The following is a 16,840-nucleotide window of genomic DNA, read 5'->3' on the forward strand; positions in this document are numbered from 1 at the left end:
AATACTCAACAAGTCAAAAGTGGAAAGACCACTTTTATATTTATACTTCCACAGAAGTATAAATGTGGGCTAAAAACAACAATCAAATCACAAGATGTCTGTTTCATTCCTACACATATTTTTGTATTTTCTATTAACTACCAGATAAAATATATGGTATTTGTGTTTTGGGACAGGTTTATTTCACTAAGTATAGTGGTTTCTAGTTGCAGCCATTTTGTTGCAAAAGACAGTATTTCATTCTTTTCTTATGGCTGATTAGCATCCCATAGTGTGTATCTGCCAGATTTTTTTTTTTCCAATCATCAGTTGGTAGACATCTGGGTTGATTCCAAATGTTAGCTATTGTGAATTGAGCTGCAATAAACATGGAGGAATAAACAGCTCTTTCATATGCTGATTTTATTTTATTTGGGTATATTATCAGGAGTGGGATGTCTGGGTCAAATGGTAGATCTATTTTCAGATTTCTCCAGTATCTCCATACTGTCTTCCATAATGGTTGCTCTCGTTTACATTCTCACCACCAACCTCATCCAGTTTTTTTTTTTTTTTTAATTTTTGTATCATATCCATTTTAACAGGGGTGAGATCTGACTTGTATTCTATTCTCTAAAATTCTACATTTTATTAAGGATTGAAACAGTTTTTTGATTGAGTTATAACTCAGAAAAAATCCAAGTACATTTTGTTATTTTTGCTGCTTTTTGAAGAATGCAAAGTAGTAATTTCACTGAGCTCAAGACCAACATCATGCTCCAATCTTTTTTTTTTCAGAATTAGAAGGAGCTGAGACTGATACTATGATATATTTAAGGAAAAATTAAAATTCGAGTTTCGTATTTACCTACATAGCAGCAAAATCATTGAAAATTATCACAATAATTATGACACTCAATTTGTCCCTTTATAATTATTATTCTGTTATTGGTGGAGGCAAATTTCTAGCTTCTGTAGTTTGTTTCTCTTATGCCCCTTTTATTTATCATGGCTACTGTTTTTGTTCCTCTGCTGAAAGAAATGTGAAACTTCCATAACATCTTAAATCAATTGCTAGACTCAAAAGCTCCTAATCCAGAAAGGAAAATAACATCACAGTTCAAAACAATTTATAATGACATAAAAATAATGAAGCCAGTGGCTTCCAAAAGGGGTTGTTGCTATGGAGATCTCATTACAGTCATCCCACAAGGCAACCAATTAGATAATTGCTGTTAGGATAATTGTTAGTATTGTCACCCATCAGCTACTATATTCAATATTTTAATACATCCAAGTAGGAATATGAAACAAAGCCATTATCTTGCCAACTTGAAGACATTAACTGGTATGCTGATTGCTGCGAAAGAAGTAGAAAAAAAATAGAAAAGAAACAACTTTTCTTCACTATAAGCTGAAAAGCTGCAGTAGTCAGAAGGCAGTGGAAAAATCTTCTCTAATGAAAGTCTTGTTAGTGTCCTGCAAGGAAAATCCAAGGAAATGTGTGAATTTGTGTGACTAGGCATAACATATAATCGAAAAATTGGGAGCTATGAGATGTCACAAATAGTAGTTATATAGGTAGCATGTCATACAAGCAATATTCCAAAACCTCATCAAAAACACAATCAAAACATAAGTTTATTGGTGCAGCAATTTTTGGAAATCAATGCTTAGGTTTTTTTTTGTAATATCCTATTTCAATGAAATTTTTAAAAATCCTTTGCACATACTACATAAATTTCTACTTTAGTTTTCATAGGTTTATATAGTACAAATAAAAATGCAGTGTCTTCAGGTCAAATAAAAGAAAAACAAGACATAGCACAGGAATATCCTTTTTTTTTTTCAAATGAAAAGATGTCTATTTCACTCATATGTAATAAATTTTAAAGTAATAGCAGATCATTAAAACTATAGTAGCATTGAGGCCAATGCTGTAGCGCAGTGGGTTAATGCCCTGGCCTGAAGTGCCAGCATCCCATATGGGCACTGGTTTGAGACCTGGTTGTTCCACTTCCAATCCAGCTCTCTGCTATGGCCTGGGAAAGCAGTAGAGGACGGCCCAAGTTCTTGGACCGCTGCACCCACGTGGGATACCAGGAAGAAGCTCCTGACTCCTGGCTTCAGAACCAATGGATGAAAGACTCTCTCTCTGCCTCTCCTCTCTATGTGTAACTCTTTCAAATAAAATAAAAAAATCTGTAAAAAGAAACGTTGGTAGCATACCCTTCTTTTATTTCTTTTTCTTTTTTTTTTTTTTTCTTTTTTTTTTTTTTTTTTTGGACAAGCAGAATTAGACAGAGAGAGGGACAGAGAGAAAGGTCTTCCTTCTGTTGGTTCACTCCCTAAATGGCCGATACAGCCTGCGTGCTGCACAGATCCAAAGCCAGGAGCCAGGTGCTTCCTCTTGGTCTCCCAAGCGGGTGCAGGGCTCAAGCACTTGGGCCATCCTCCACTGCCTTCCTGGGCCACAGCAGAGAGCTTGACTGGAAGAGGAGCAACCGGGACAGAATCCGGCGCCCCAACTGGGGCTAGAACGCGGGGTGCCAGCACCACAGGTAGAGGATTAGCCTAGTGAGCCACGGCGCTGGCCCAATAGCCTACCCTTCTTAACCTTTGGTTTCTCAAAGATATAAACAAAGTTTGTTAAAACTGTATTTGCAGCCAGACATGTGCATAGAAGCTTTTCTTTGTTTTTGTTGTTTTAATTTTTTTCTCCTTTTAAATTTTAGTCCCATTAATGCATGAGATATTTGTCTTTCTTTTTTCTTCTTTATTTTTTTTACTGAGAAAACTTTGATTTAAGGTATACAAGCTTTATTTCATTTTATAAATACAACTTTAGAAACATCGTGATTCTTCCCACCCTACCCACCCTCCAAACTGCACTACCACCCTTCTTCTTCTTCCCTCTCCTATTCCCATCCTTTTTTTCTCTAAGAACCATTTTCAATAAACTTTATACACATAAGATTTATTCTATACTAAGTAAGGGTTGAACAAATAGCATAAAAAAAATTCCTGAATACCAGAGTGAAGTACTGTTTGAAGTCATCACATCTCAAAACGTCAGTTTCATTTTGATAGGTTATAATTTCTTTTAAAGCATGCAGATTCTATTTTATTCAGTGTTATATACTCTATAATTATTAATTTTTAAACTATTTAATGAATATTAATTTCCAAAGTACAGCTTATGGATTACAATGGCTTCCCCCCCATAACGTCCCTCCCACCCACAACGCTTCCCTTTCCTGCTCCCTCTCCCCTTCCCTTCACATCGAGATTCGTTTTCAATTCTCTTTATATACAGAAGATCAGTTTAGTATATATTAAGTAAAGATTTCAAGTTTGCACCCACATAGAAATACAAAGTGAAAAATACTGTTTGAGTACTAGTTATAGCATTAAATCTCAATGTACAGCACATTAAGGACAGAGACCCTACATGAGGAGTAAGTGCACAGTGACTCCTATTGTTTGACCTAGCAAATTGACACTCTTGTTTATGGCATCAGTAATCACCCTAGGCTCTTGTCATGAGCTGCCAAGGCTATGGAAACCCCCTGAGTTCACCGACTCTGATCATATTTAGACAAGGCCATGGTCAAAGTGGAAGTTCTTTCCTCCCTTCAGAGAAAGGTACCTCCTTCTTTGATGACCCGTTCTTTCCACTGGGATCTCACTCGTGGAGATCTTTCATTTAGGTTTTTTTTTTTTTTTTTTTTTTTTTTTGCCAGAGTGTCTTGGTTTTCCATGCCTGAAATACTCTCATGGGCTTTTCAGCTGGATCTGAATGCCTTAAGGGCTGATTTTGAGGCCAGAGTTCTGTTTAGGACATCTGCCATTCTATGAGTCTGTTGTGTATCCTGCTTCCCATGTTGGATCGTTCTCTACCAACAATAGATGCTGGTGAGGATGTGGGGAAAAAGGGACACTAATCCACTGTTGGTGGGAATGTAAACTGGTTAAGCCACTATAGAAGTCAGTCTGGAGATTCCTCAGAAACCTGAATGTAACCCTACCATTCAACCCAGCCATCCCACTGCTTGGAATTTACTCAAAGGAAATTAAATTGGCAAACAAAAAAGCAGTCTTCACCTTAATGTTTATTGCAGCTCAATTCACAATAGCTAAGATCTGGAATCAACCTAAATGCTCATCAACAGTAGACTAGATAAAGAAATTATGGGATATGTACTCTACAGAATACTATACAGCAGTAAAAACAATGAAATCCAGTCATTTGCAACAAGATGGAAAAATTTGGAAAACATTATGCTGAGTGAAATAAGCCAGTCCCTAACGGACAAAAATCATATATTCTCCCTGATTGGTGACAACTAACTGAGCACCAAAAAGGAAACCTGTTGAAGTGAAATGGACACTATGAGAAACAATGACTTGATCAGCCCTTGCCCTGACTGTTGATGAACAACTTAATACTTTATCCCTCCTAGTATTTTTTTTTTGTTTGTTCTACTTAATACTATTGGTTGAATTCTGTAATTAATACACAGTTATTCTTAAGTGTTGAAACTTAACTGAAAAGTGATTCCTGTTAAATATAAGAGTGGGAATAAGAGAGGGAAAAGATGTACAATTTGGGACATGTTCAAGCTGACTTGCCCCAAATGGTAGAGTTAGAAACATACCAGGGGATTCCAATTCAATCCCATGAAGGTGGCATGTACCAATGCCATCTCACTAGTCCAAGTGATCAATTTCAGTTCACAATTGATCATAATGATAGGACTAAGAACCAAAGGGATCACATAAACAAAACTAGTGTCTGATAGGTTATCTTTCAGGTGCTCTAATAATTACCACAGATTATTGAGCACATACGATTTTTGTTTTTTGGGGATTGGCTTATTTCACTAAGTATAATGTTTTCCAGTTTCATCCATTTAGTTGCAGACAAATTCAGCTTTGATTGCCTGTGGTTTTGGGGTCTTTTCCAAGAACTCTTTACCAAAGCCAATGTCTTGCAGGAGTTCCCCAATTTTTTTTTAATAATTTGATTGTGTCGTGTCATAGATTTAGGATTGCAAAGAATATGTAAATTGCTTTTTGTAGGATAGCAATTTTAACAATATTAACTCTTCTAATATATGAACAGGGCATATATTTTGAATTTGTTTTGAGTCCTTTATAATTTCTTTCATCAATATTTTGTTATTTTCCATGTAGGGATCTTTAACTTCTTTTTTAAAATTTATTAATAAATATTTGATTTTGTGGCTATTGTGAATAGATTTTCTTTTTTGATTTCAGTGGATGCAACATCAATGCACTAGAAGCTACTGATTTTTATTTGTTTATTTAGTATCATGCAAATTTACTGGATTGATTTATTAGTTCTAAAAGCTCTTGGCTGGAGTGTATAGAGTTTTCCATGTACTACATTATGTAAATAAGGACACTTTGACTTCCCCTTTTCCAGTTTGGATGCTTTTTTTTGTTCCTTTCTTCTCCCTAATTTCTCTTGCTAATACTTCCAGTATAATATTGAATAAAGGTGATCAAAGTGGACTTCCTTGTCTTATCCCATATCTGAGGGAAATGGTTTCAGGATTTCCACATTCAGTATGATGTTGGATGATGACTTGTCACATATAGCCTTTATAATTTCAAGATATGTTCTCCTTATATGTAATTTGTGGAACATTTTTATCATGAAAGGTTATTGGATATTATCAAATTCTTTATCCACATCTAATGAAATGACCATGTTTTTGTTCTTTTTTCTCTTAATGTGATTTATGATGTTTATTGATGCAGGGTGCTGAACCACCCTTGCATCTTGATGGTAATGTATGATCATTTTGATATGGCTTTGGATTGTTTGCCAGTATTTTGTTGAAAATTTTTGCCTCTGAGTTCCTAAAAGATATAGGTCTGTAGTTTTTTGTTTGTTTGTTTGTTTGTTTGTTTCCGGTATTAAAATGAGGCTTGTCTCATAAAATTGTTTGGCAGAGTTCCATCCTTTGCATATGTTTGGAACAATTTGAAAACTATTGGTGCTAGTTCCTATTAAATGTATTATAGAATCCAATAATAATGCCCATCAGGTCCTGGACTTTACCTTGATGGAAGACTTGCAATATGTGTTCGATCATGTCAAAGGTGCTATTTCTTAGAACAGAGAGGAGTTTGAGATTTGAAAGCTAATTTGAAAAACTTCTACAATTCCTCAATACACAGGCCATAATCAAAAAGTAGATTATCTTTAGTAACATCTTCAATATGAAATGTAATTTTTTAATTCTAAAAAAGAAAAATGATATTTGATTATTATTGTTTTAATAATTATTGATAACTAGTTTTTAAGTTTACTTGTTATTGTTATTATTATTTTTAAATATTTATTTGAAAGTCAGAGTTACACAGAGAGAGAATAAGAAGCAGAGAGAGAGAGAGAGAGAGAAGTCTTTCATCCACTGGTTCACTCTCCGACTGGCTGCAATGGCCAGAGCTGTGCCAATCTGAAGCCAAGAGCCAGGAGCTTCTTCTGGGTCTCCCACGCTGGTGTTTTCTGCATTGACTGGTCATTTGGTAGCATTTTTTTTTTTATATTTCCATCATGTATTCGAGAATGTTCTATTTTTGTTAATTGCTAGTTTCATTCTTTTGTGGTCTGAGAAGATTTAAGGTATGATTTCAGTCTTTTCAAATTTGGTGAGACTTGATTTGTGGCCTAATACATGATCTATCCCAGAAAATGCTCCATGTGCTGATGAGAAGAATGTCTATTCTATAGCTGTTGGGCAAATATCCTTTACATATGATCCTATAAATATCTCTTAGGTCCATTTGCTAAATAGTATGTTTAAACTTGGTAGTATCTTTGTTAATTTTCTCTCTGGATTATCTGTCTATTGATGAGAGTGGGGTATTGAACTCACCCACTCTTATTGTATGAGAGTCTAGTTCTCCTTTTAAGTCTAAAAGTATGTGCTGTACATTTCTGGGTAGTCTTTTGTTGCTTGCATGTATAGTTATGATTACCATGTCTTCTTGCTGAATTGATCCATTTATCAATATATAATGATCCATTGTATATTTGTATATATATATTTAAATATAATTGATCCATTTATCAATATATAATGTCCTTCTTTGTCTTTCTTTTACAGTTTTGATTTAAAGTATTTGTTGTCTGATTGAGGATAAATACCCCTGCTCATTTTTGGTTTCCATTTGCCTTATATATCTTTTCCCAGCCTTTCACTTTCAGTCTCTGTGTATCTTTATTTGGGAAATGAATTTCTTGCAGGCTGCCTATAGTGAGGTCTTGTTTTTCTATACCGTCTTCCTAATCTTTTGTCTGGGGAATTTAAACCACTTCATTCAAGATTAGTTTTGATGGAGAACAGCTAACGCTTGTTATTTTGTTAAGGGGTTGGTGATTGTGCCTTCTGTGTTCCAAATTTTTGTAATGTTGTGTGTTTTCAAGAGGTTGCTTCCAATGTAGGACTCCATTCAGAGTTGCTTGTGACGCTGCTCTTGTGCTCATGACTTCTCTGAGTTTTGCTTATCTGGCAAATATCTTGTGTCACTTTCACTTCTAAAGTTAGCTTTGCTGGATATATTATTCTTGATTGTACAGTATATATTTTTTCTTTTAACTCCATCTCTTTCTTTTCTGGTATGTATGGGTTCTACTGAAAAGTCTGCTATTATTCTAGCTGTTTTTCCTTTATATCAAATGAAATTTTTCTGTTACTGTCTTTAGGATTCTTTCCCTGTCCTTAACTTCAATCAGTCTACTATAATTATCCTTTGAGAAGATATTTTTGGGTTTAGTCTTTTTGTGGTCTTTTGGGCTTCCTGCATCTGGATGTCAATATCTCTTGAAGACCTGGAAGTGTTCATCTATTATTTCAGTTAACACATTATCAACATCTCTTTCCTTCCGTTCTCCTGAAATCCCTATAATACTAACATCTGTTCATTTAATCATACCCCATATTTCACACGGCCTTTCTTCATTCATTTGCATTTTTTCTCTTTGTTTTTGACTGATGCATTATCTTAAAAGTCTTGTGCTCCAGATCAGAAATTCTCTCCTTCACTTTGTCTATTTTGCTTTGTAGCTCTCAATCATATTTTTCACTGATTTAAATTTTCATCTCCAAATTTTCTGTTTGATTCTTAATCGTTTCTGTCTCTTCAATGAATTTTTCATTCATTTTTCCACTGACTTCTTCATTTTTAAGCTATCTCTATTGTCTTGCATCACATTGAGTTTTGTTGCTATATTTTCAATTCTATTTCTATTTTAAATTGATTTCCTTGCAGATTGGGATCTAATAGTGGAGAACTATTGTGTTCTTTTGGAATTGTCATGATACCTCATTTCTTCATGAATCTTGTGTCCCTATATTGATGTCTGCACATCTAATTAAATATCCCCTTCTTTTGGATTTGGTTTTACTAGGAAGTTATGGTTTAGATGGAATTCAGGTTGTCACTTGCCTTAGTGCCTTAGTTTTGAGTGTTGGTGAGCCCAGAAGTGTAACTTTTGAATAATTTCCTTTTCCTTTAATCAATGTCAGCCTTCTCTAATAATGATACAGTGGTCAAGTTCACTGCATTTTTAGGGGTAGAATTGCAACTTTGAGGTGAATGTGAGCTTCCTAGGGTATGAATTTCAGTTCCCAGAAAGTTCAGTGTCAGTTACAACAGGGATTCTGGTGGCCAAAATCTTGTTCTTGGTGTTGAGGGTTACAAAAGAGGCAGTCTCCTTATCTCACTGGTAAGCCTGAGTTATGCTGGGTCTGGTGGCACCAGTATCTGTGTTCTATGCTGGAATGATGTAGATAGACCCTGCCTCAATTTCTGTTTGGAGAACAACACTGGTGCTGGTGCTTACAATACCAACAATTCCAGGATTAGGGAATATGAATTGAACACTATGATGATCCAACAGGGTGATTACAAGATTTACAGGAAATTTTACCTGATCAGGCATGGGTCCACAAATGTGGGATGCAGACAGTTTCTTCCCTAGGAATCACTGGGTAGTTTCCAGTCAGTTTGAAAAAATTAGTACTGATTTTTACAGTCCTATTGTTGTAAGGTACATTGGATTGTTACTCAGATCTCCCAGGGCAGGAGTCAGTTGCTCAGGATAGTGGGAGCCACCTGTCTGAAGTAGAACAATGCAGATGGAGCACTCCACATTCTGAGACTTAATGTGAACTGCTCCAAAGATTTTAATACCAACATCAACAGTCCCAGTCCCAAAAGACACCAATGAAACTGCCCTAGTTCTCACGAGGCTTGCAAGGATGTCCCTTGGGTATGTGTCCAGGACTTCTTTCATCACTGTGAAGGTATGTAGATATGGAAAGAACTTCCTCAGGTTGGGTCTGTATTTTAGATTGGTTGCTTCTGGTGCTGATCTCAAGAAGCTGAAGGAAACCCCCCATCAACCAGAGATTGAGTACAGGTCTGGGCCTTATGTTCAAAACTCCCATAGTTTCAGGATGAACGGGCTCTGCACGTGCCCCACACGTTGCCCTGACTCTGGCTATAGTCACTTTTTGCAGCAGTGGAACAGAGATCAGCTGCACCACTCTTCAGAGCAAACAGAGCCTGGCATCTGTGGGCATGGGGGACAGGAGAGAGGTAATGTGGCTTCCTTTCTTGGAACCACTTAGTTGCTCAGTTAGCAGTCAACTCTCCAGGCTGGAGTTAAACTCAGTGGGAGACAGAGGAATTTTCCCTGAGCTCAAGCTCCCACTGGCTGGGCATGCAGCAACGTCTTCCTACCTTGGCTTCAGAAGATGGAGACTCCATCTGGCAGCTGACTACACCCCATGGCTGTAGCAGCAGTTTCTATCCTCTTTCCTATTGTCCCATGAAGTCTCTGTTCTGTTCACTTTTCCACTGGAAATTTTGTCAGTCACTTGGAATCATGGTGCTTTCTTTGTTTTTCTCATATCCTTCTGTAGCTGTGGTTGGTTCATCTTCCCACAACATAGCTATCTTCAGTAATCCGCTTTTGTAATGGTAACCCCTGCCAAGTTTATATGCAGAGGGTACCTTAACCATTAGGTAGATATAGCAAAGCTGGTTTCCAAATTTGGATCCTGATTGAGGATTCATATCATCTGAAGTATCAGGTTTATTTCATTCCTATTGTGTTAGGCTGATCTATAAAAATTAAGTTTTTTGCTAAAATTTAGCTATACATATCTTAAATTATTCTATAATTCTGTTTATTTCTTATTATATTGCAATTTTTCAAAAGGAATTTATTAATACAATAGATTCTTAGGATCACAACAAATGCATGATAATTACCATAGCAAAATTCTCATCAATTCTTATGTAATATGATATTAATACAAAGAGAAGGGATTCAATGTTGTTCAAAAATAAAATTCTAAGAATATACTGATGTTTTACTTCTTCTCCTTCTTTCTCCATTTTCTCCCTCTTTTTCTTTCTTTTCTTTTCTTCCTTTAATTTTAATTTTTTAGATGACATATTTTCAACTTAGATCAAAGCTCAATGCTCTGATAAATAAAGAGTTCAGCAAGAAAAATGTAGAAAGATCATAGTTCAGTGTGAACATAGGCGAGGTTTATATACAATAATCGAATGAATATATGTCTACTTCACTCAAATACAGTAAATTTTAAGTGATCACAGATTATTAAAACCTCAATAATATATCATTCTGTTTCAGAAATTTATAATATTTTTTCTATATTATATTTAAGTGAAACGTTTTATTGGCTTATGTCTTTCAGTAAATAATTCCTTTGTGGACTTTAGGGCAATTTATTTGGAGAGGGTGAAGAGTTAGTGCTCAGTTCATATCATCATAAAATGTGAAAACCTAAATAACCTCTTGGCTTTGTTGAGTGACTTATTCAGTGCCATTCAGCTAATCATTTCCAAGTGAGAGCTCCATAGCCTGACCTGAAATATTTTGTGTCAGCTTCCAGAGTGATTTTCAACTCACTGTCATGATAGGGTAACACTGAAGCCATTTGTGAAAGTGGACTTTTATTTGTTTTAGTTTGGGAGACAGAGAAACAGAGGGGTAGAGAGAGAGAGAGAGAGAGAGAGAAACAGAGACTGCTTCCTTCTAAAGATTCACTCCCAAATACTCCCAAATACCTCTAACAGCTGTGTATCAGGTGTCCAGATCCTTGAGCCATCACCAGCTGCCTCCCAGGGTATGCACTAGGAGGAAGCTGGAATCAAGAAAGGAGTGAGGAAACAAAACCAGCCACTCTAATAGGAAATGTAGGTGACCAAAAATGGTGTGGTAACCACTAAGCCAAAAGCCTACCCCAGAAAAACTAAGAGTTTAACCCTATTCAACTATATTCATGAAACATCTATTTGTGCCAAACTCTTGGGATAAAGCGATAATAAAACCAATAAAGCTTCTGTTTTCCATAAGATTATATATTAGAAGTGGACAACTTTTGAAAATAAACATTTAGATACATAGTATGTCAGACATTTTTGTATTTTATGAAGGCTAAGTCAAACAAGATAAAGGGGCAGAGAGTGATGGAAGCAAAATGGTGGACAGGGTGGTACTATCATGTGCAAATAATGATAATCCTGATTCAGTGATATTTGAGCAGAAAATAAAAAAAACTAAACTGTATAAATATTTAGATAATAAATATTGCAATCAGAGAAAACAAAAATTATTAAGATTCTGAGACATGAGTTTTGGAATGGATACTAGGCATAGCAATGAGGTCAGTATGAGTGAAATCAATGAACGGCAACTTCGTGGTAAATGAAGTAAAGAGATACAGATCCAGCACAGAAAGGTCTAATAGTCCAGGATGAGGATTTTGGTCTTCAAAATAAAATTATCAATGAGACTGGAAACCATTGGGTAATTTTAATAAGAAGATTATCATAATGTAATATATATTTATATGCATTTTTAAATAATGAGTCTGGGCACTGTTATAAATAGATTATAAGGCAAAGGCAACAAAGAATGACAATTTGGAAGATTACTGGTGCAGCTCACAAGTCTAAGAACTTTGTGTTTTAAGAGTATATTGGCTATATGAATTCTAAAATCCTCCAGGAATTTTAGTGCCACAGAGACCCTATCTCATTTCTCCCTCGAAAAAATGTCAGGATATCCCAGGAAAGAGTCTGTTCACATATATTCATTTTAAGGAAAGGGAGAATGGGGAATGATATTGTGGTGCAGTGGATAAAGCTGCCACCTGTGACTTCAGCATCCCATATGGGCAACATTTTGTGTCCAGTTGCTCCATTTCTGATTTAGCTTCCTCCTAGTAATATGGGGAAAGCAGCAGAAGATGGCGCAAATGTTTGAGCCCCTGTCACCCATGTGAGAGACCTGGTTAAGCTCTTGTCTCCTGGATTAGGCCTGGTTAGCTCTGGCCATTAAGGTTACTTTGGGGAGTGAACCAGTGGATGGAAAATCTCTCTCTCTCTCTCTCTCTCTCTCTCTCTCTCTCTCCTCTGTTTCTCCCTCTCTGTAACTCTTTCAAATAAGTAAATAAATAAAGAATAAGGAAAAGGAAAAATGTGAAAGGAGTACCTCCATTTGGCTTTGAAGCTTTGAAGTAGGAATAAAGAAAGATTGAAATTGTTTAATGGTTCTATAGCCCAAATGAGAACAAAATCTCATTTCAAAATTAATGACTGTGTATATGATCATTTCTATCATAAAATCTGAAATGAGGCTGGATTCTGATTAGTGTTTTATTAGCATTTAGATTTCTCTTTGAAACTAGCTCTATGCAGATTTAAAACTCAAAAAGCAAAACAGAAATCAAAATGCAGATTTTTCTATGGAAATATGATTGGTGCATGCAACTTCTATTTTTATATCCACACGATTTTTAGAAAGACCTCATCCAAATTTCCCTAGCTTGTAGTATATAATGCATTTTCCTAAATTAGTTTAAAAATTAAATTTTCCCCAACTGTTATTCATTCAGATAAATTTTTCTAAAAACTGAAAAATTATTTACACTAGACAGGTAAAAGGAATAATAGCATTTTTATAAAATTATTTGGAAAAAATAAATAGAATCCCAGAGTCTTAATTAATATTGATGGCTTAGCACAGGAGACAGACTTGATGCTTTTAGAAGAAAAAAAAAAATTGACAACCTTGACTGAACAAGCCAGGAGGCACAGGATGCCACCACTTAAGGATTTTAAAAGGATAATCATTGTAATTCACTCATTCTAAGAAATGAGAATTAGAAAATTCTATCTAGTTAAATTAGATAAAAATCAATTTTCTTTGGAGATAAAAAAGATCAAAATCATGCAATCTACTTAGTACATATAAATCCCCTCTGACCCACAAACATATACACAGAGAGATTAAAAATGTATCCATTGAAACATGCAATTCCATATGCATTATAATTTTGTTATTAGACATTCATTTATGTATTTATGAATGTAAAGATACTTGTAAAACAGAAAAAGCTAGCATTTATAAATGCTTTCTGTGTGTCCTATTCATATAGTATCATGAAGTAGCTACTAATATGTGGGGGTATGTCATCTTATTAATCACAATTTACTGATGAAAGCAATGAAACACACAGGTGTTAGCAATTTTTTAAGGTCCCACAGTTAATGAGAAGCTGAGCAAATGATTTAATGAAAGTATCTATTTTCAAAGCTTTGCTTCTAAGCATATTTTAACACCTCAAGTTCAGTTATATGTGTACCCCAAAAGTCTTAAAAGGTTTAAAAATATATGTGCAATAAATAACTTTTGGAAAAGACTGAAAGTACCATATTTTTGACACAAAAATTTAAGAAGGATTCTAAGGGTTTTTTTTTTTTTTTTTTTTTAAGTCTACCATGATTACGATGCTTCCCCTATTCCTTGGCCAAAACACCACACAAGGGTCAAACTTGAGTCAACTTGCAGTGTTTACTCACATTTGAGGAAGAGAACAAGATACTAAGTTCTATGATGTGTTAAAGCACAACAACCATATTCCAGGTCATCTGGTGAAATGGGAGTTCATTGAAATTAGACAGATAATGTGAATAATTCTGACAAATCTGTCTTTTGATTATTTGGGAAAATAAAATAAAGCCAGCTACCCTTTAATTCTGCAGGGTCTAGATATGTATTTGATTACATTTAACCCAAATTTCAAATAAACACAAACAAAGTAATAATGAATCATTTAAAAAGAAAATGAAAAAAATGCAATCTTACCAAATTACTTTCTAATAAATAGACATGAGTTTTTGAAAATTATATTGATTTCAAAATAATCTCTGGCTCCAAACTTCTATAGCAAATTCCTTTCATATTATTATCTTCCATTAACATTTGAGAGCAATGAAATATCTTCCTTTCATTGATCTTATGATTCTGTTGTAATCCCTCCATCATAGCACATTTGTTAAAGTACAGTCACAGTGGATGTCAGCTAGTATAATTACTTAGCACATTTCCTAAAAGAACAAATGTTTTGTTTATGATCCCTTTGAGGCTCCATGCATACAGAACTATGTTGATAACTGTTCTCTTCTTTGGGGTGTCAGGAAAATAGCTTCAAACATAACTAACTGCAGAGGAATGAGCTGATTTCAAGACTTAAATGAGCCAACACTCTATATGAGAAATGATAATAGCTATTTATACCAAATGGCTCATTTGGGATGCTAATTTGGTGTATCTATTTGAACAACCTGCATTTGAATAGCATGTTGACTGACACTTCATAGAACTTCCATTATGTACATATCCACTTAGCTATTGTGCTCTTAGAATTCTGTGTTAAGACATTATGAAACATATGAACAGAAAGGAAACCAAACTGTAAAATGATATTCAACTGGCAAAATAAAGAGTATATTTTGCCAAACTAATATCCATGAAGAACATGAATAAAGATAGAGATGTAAGTTCATGAGAATATTCATGGATTAGAATATATACAAATATCAGAGAACACAAACATATATGGAATATACCATAATAGTGTCTACAATAGGCAAATGCAAACAGAAATATGCACGAATGAATAAAGTGCTTGGTGATAGGTCTCTGTTAATAAAAACTGGTCAGAGGATTAAATCAATGCTCCTAAATGTGTCTGAGATTCGTTTGGAAGCTTTTTACACAAAGCATTTTAAGTGATCATCTCTTAAATGAGGTCATAATAAAAGAGGAAATGACTAACAGCAGAGGTTAATATTGTAGAGAAAGATCTGTCCTAAATCCTCATTCAAAAATCCAGTCAATGTTTACATCATGGGAACAGTGAATGAACAAATCTCTCTAAAATTTCAGGTTCCCCACACTACATTCTAATTCCCTGAAACTTATTAAGTTGAAAACACATAAACAGGCTGCTCATTTTACTACCAGGAGAATAAAATGTGATTTGTATCCTTTCTGGATTGTATAGTTAATTTTTTCAACTTAATACTGACTGATTCAGAGAACATCCATTATATATGTGACACCTTTCCAAATTTGTAAATGTTAATTTGGTTAATAATCATGAATATACCTATTCAACATGTCACATGTGACTGGAACCACATTTAGTAATTAATATATTTGATGTATGCTGATCTACTTTAGCAGGATCTCTTTCGTGAATTAAAACAGTAGATTAAGATTTACTCCTTGTTATCTATTTCTCACCATACCCCTTAGCTAAATTGTTACTGTTCCTCTTACACAGTGTTACAATGATCTGGACTAAATCATTTGCAATGGTTTCCATGAGCAAAATGTTAGTAACATGCTTTCCTTAATGGAGAAAATGATCATTTGATGATTTGGACCCTGAGTCAACTGGACACCCTGAATTACATATTTAAGACATTATCCCAAGGAAAGGCCTAAAGGACAGCTTTTGAAAATTCTTAGCTTAAAAAACCTTAAGGTTTGAGACCAGCATTGAAGTCTAAAAGAGTCAAGTTGAAGGTCTGGTATTGTACTTGGGCCCCTGACCCATGTGGGAGACCAGGATTAAGTTCCTGACTCCTGGCTTGGCCTGACCCAGCCCTGGCCATTGCAGCCATCTGGGGAGTGAACCAGCTGATAGAATAGCTCTTTCTCTCTCTGTCCCTCCCTCTCTGTCTCTCTGTTACTCTGACTTTCAAACAAGCTAATATCTTTAAAAAATAAAGGGATCACACCATCTGGTTATCAAGATTTGCTGCAGATTTAACAGGTTCCCACTCCACATTTGCTGCATCCTTTAAACATGACCTGGACCAACTCTTAAATATCTGTCTCTAGATTTATTTTGAATGAGCTTTTAACCATGGGTTATTCAGAAGCATAAGAAGAACATAATCCATTGCCAGTTGCCTTCTTTTATTGTCATCCTTTGTAGAGATATTGCCTATAAAACATGCTCATTGAGCAGTTAATCAGGTGCACAGGTCAATTGCTTATTTCAGGAACTTCCAATCGTGCCTGACACTCTAAGAACAAATATACTGTGTTATCTGCCCTTCCCAAGATACTACTGTGACTGCATGACATTGTAAAATGGTGCTCTCAAAGGAATTAAGGCACTTAGGAGTGATGAATACTAAAATGGGAATAAAAGGCAGCATATTGACACCATATTTGCTTGACTTCTTCTGCAAATTCTGTAACTATCACCCAGACAATTTTGATAAATTGCCTTAATTAAATTCATGGAGAGCCAAGAGAGAGGGAGAACCACAAATTATAGTCTGAAAATAAAATTTTTATGAAAAAATCTATATTTCATTGTCTTCTGTTCCTATTAGGTCAAGACAGCCTAGCTTCCAGGGAAGAGAAATCAATGACTCCCTGATATGGTGCTTTCGTTTTTTGCAAATATCTGTTTATTTT

The sequence above is a fragment of the Oryctolagus cuniculus genome, chromosome 1 (assembly GCF_964237555.1).
Source record: "Oryctolagus cuniculus chromosome 1, mOryCun1.1, whole genome shotgun sequence".
Lineage (NCBI taxonomy): Eukaryota > Metazoa > Chordata > Mammalia > Lagomorpha > Leporidae > Oryctolagus > Oryctolagus cuniculus.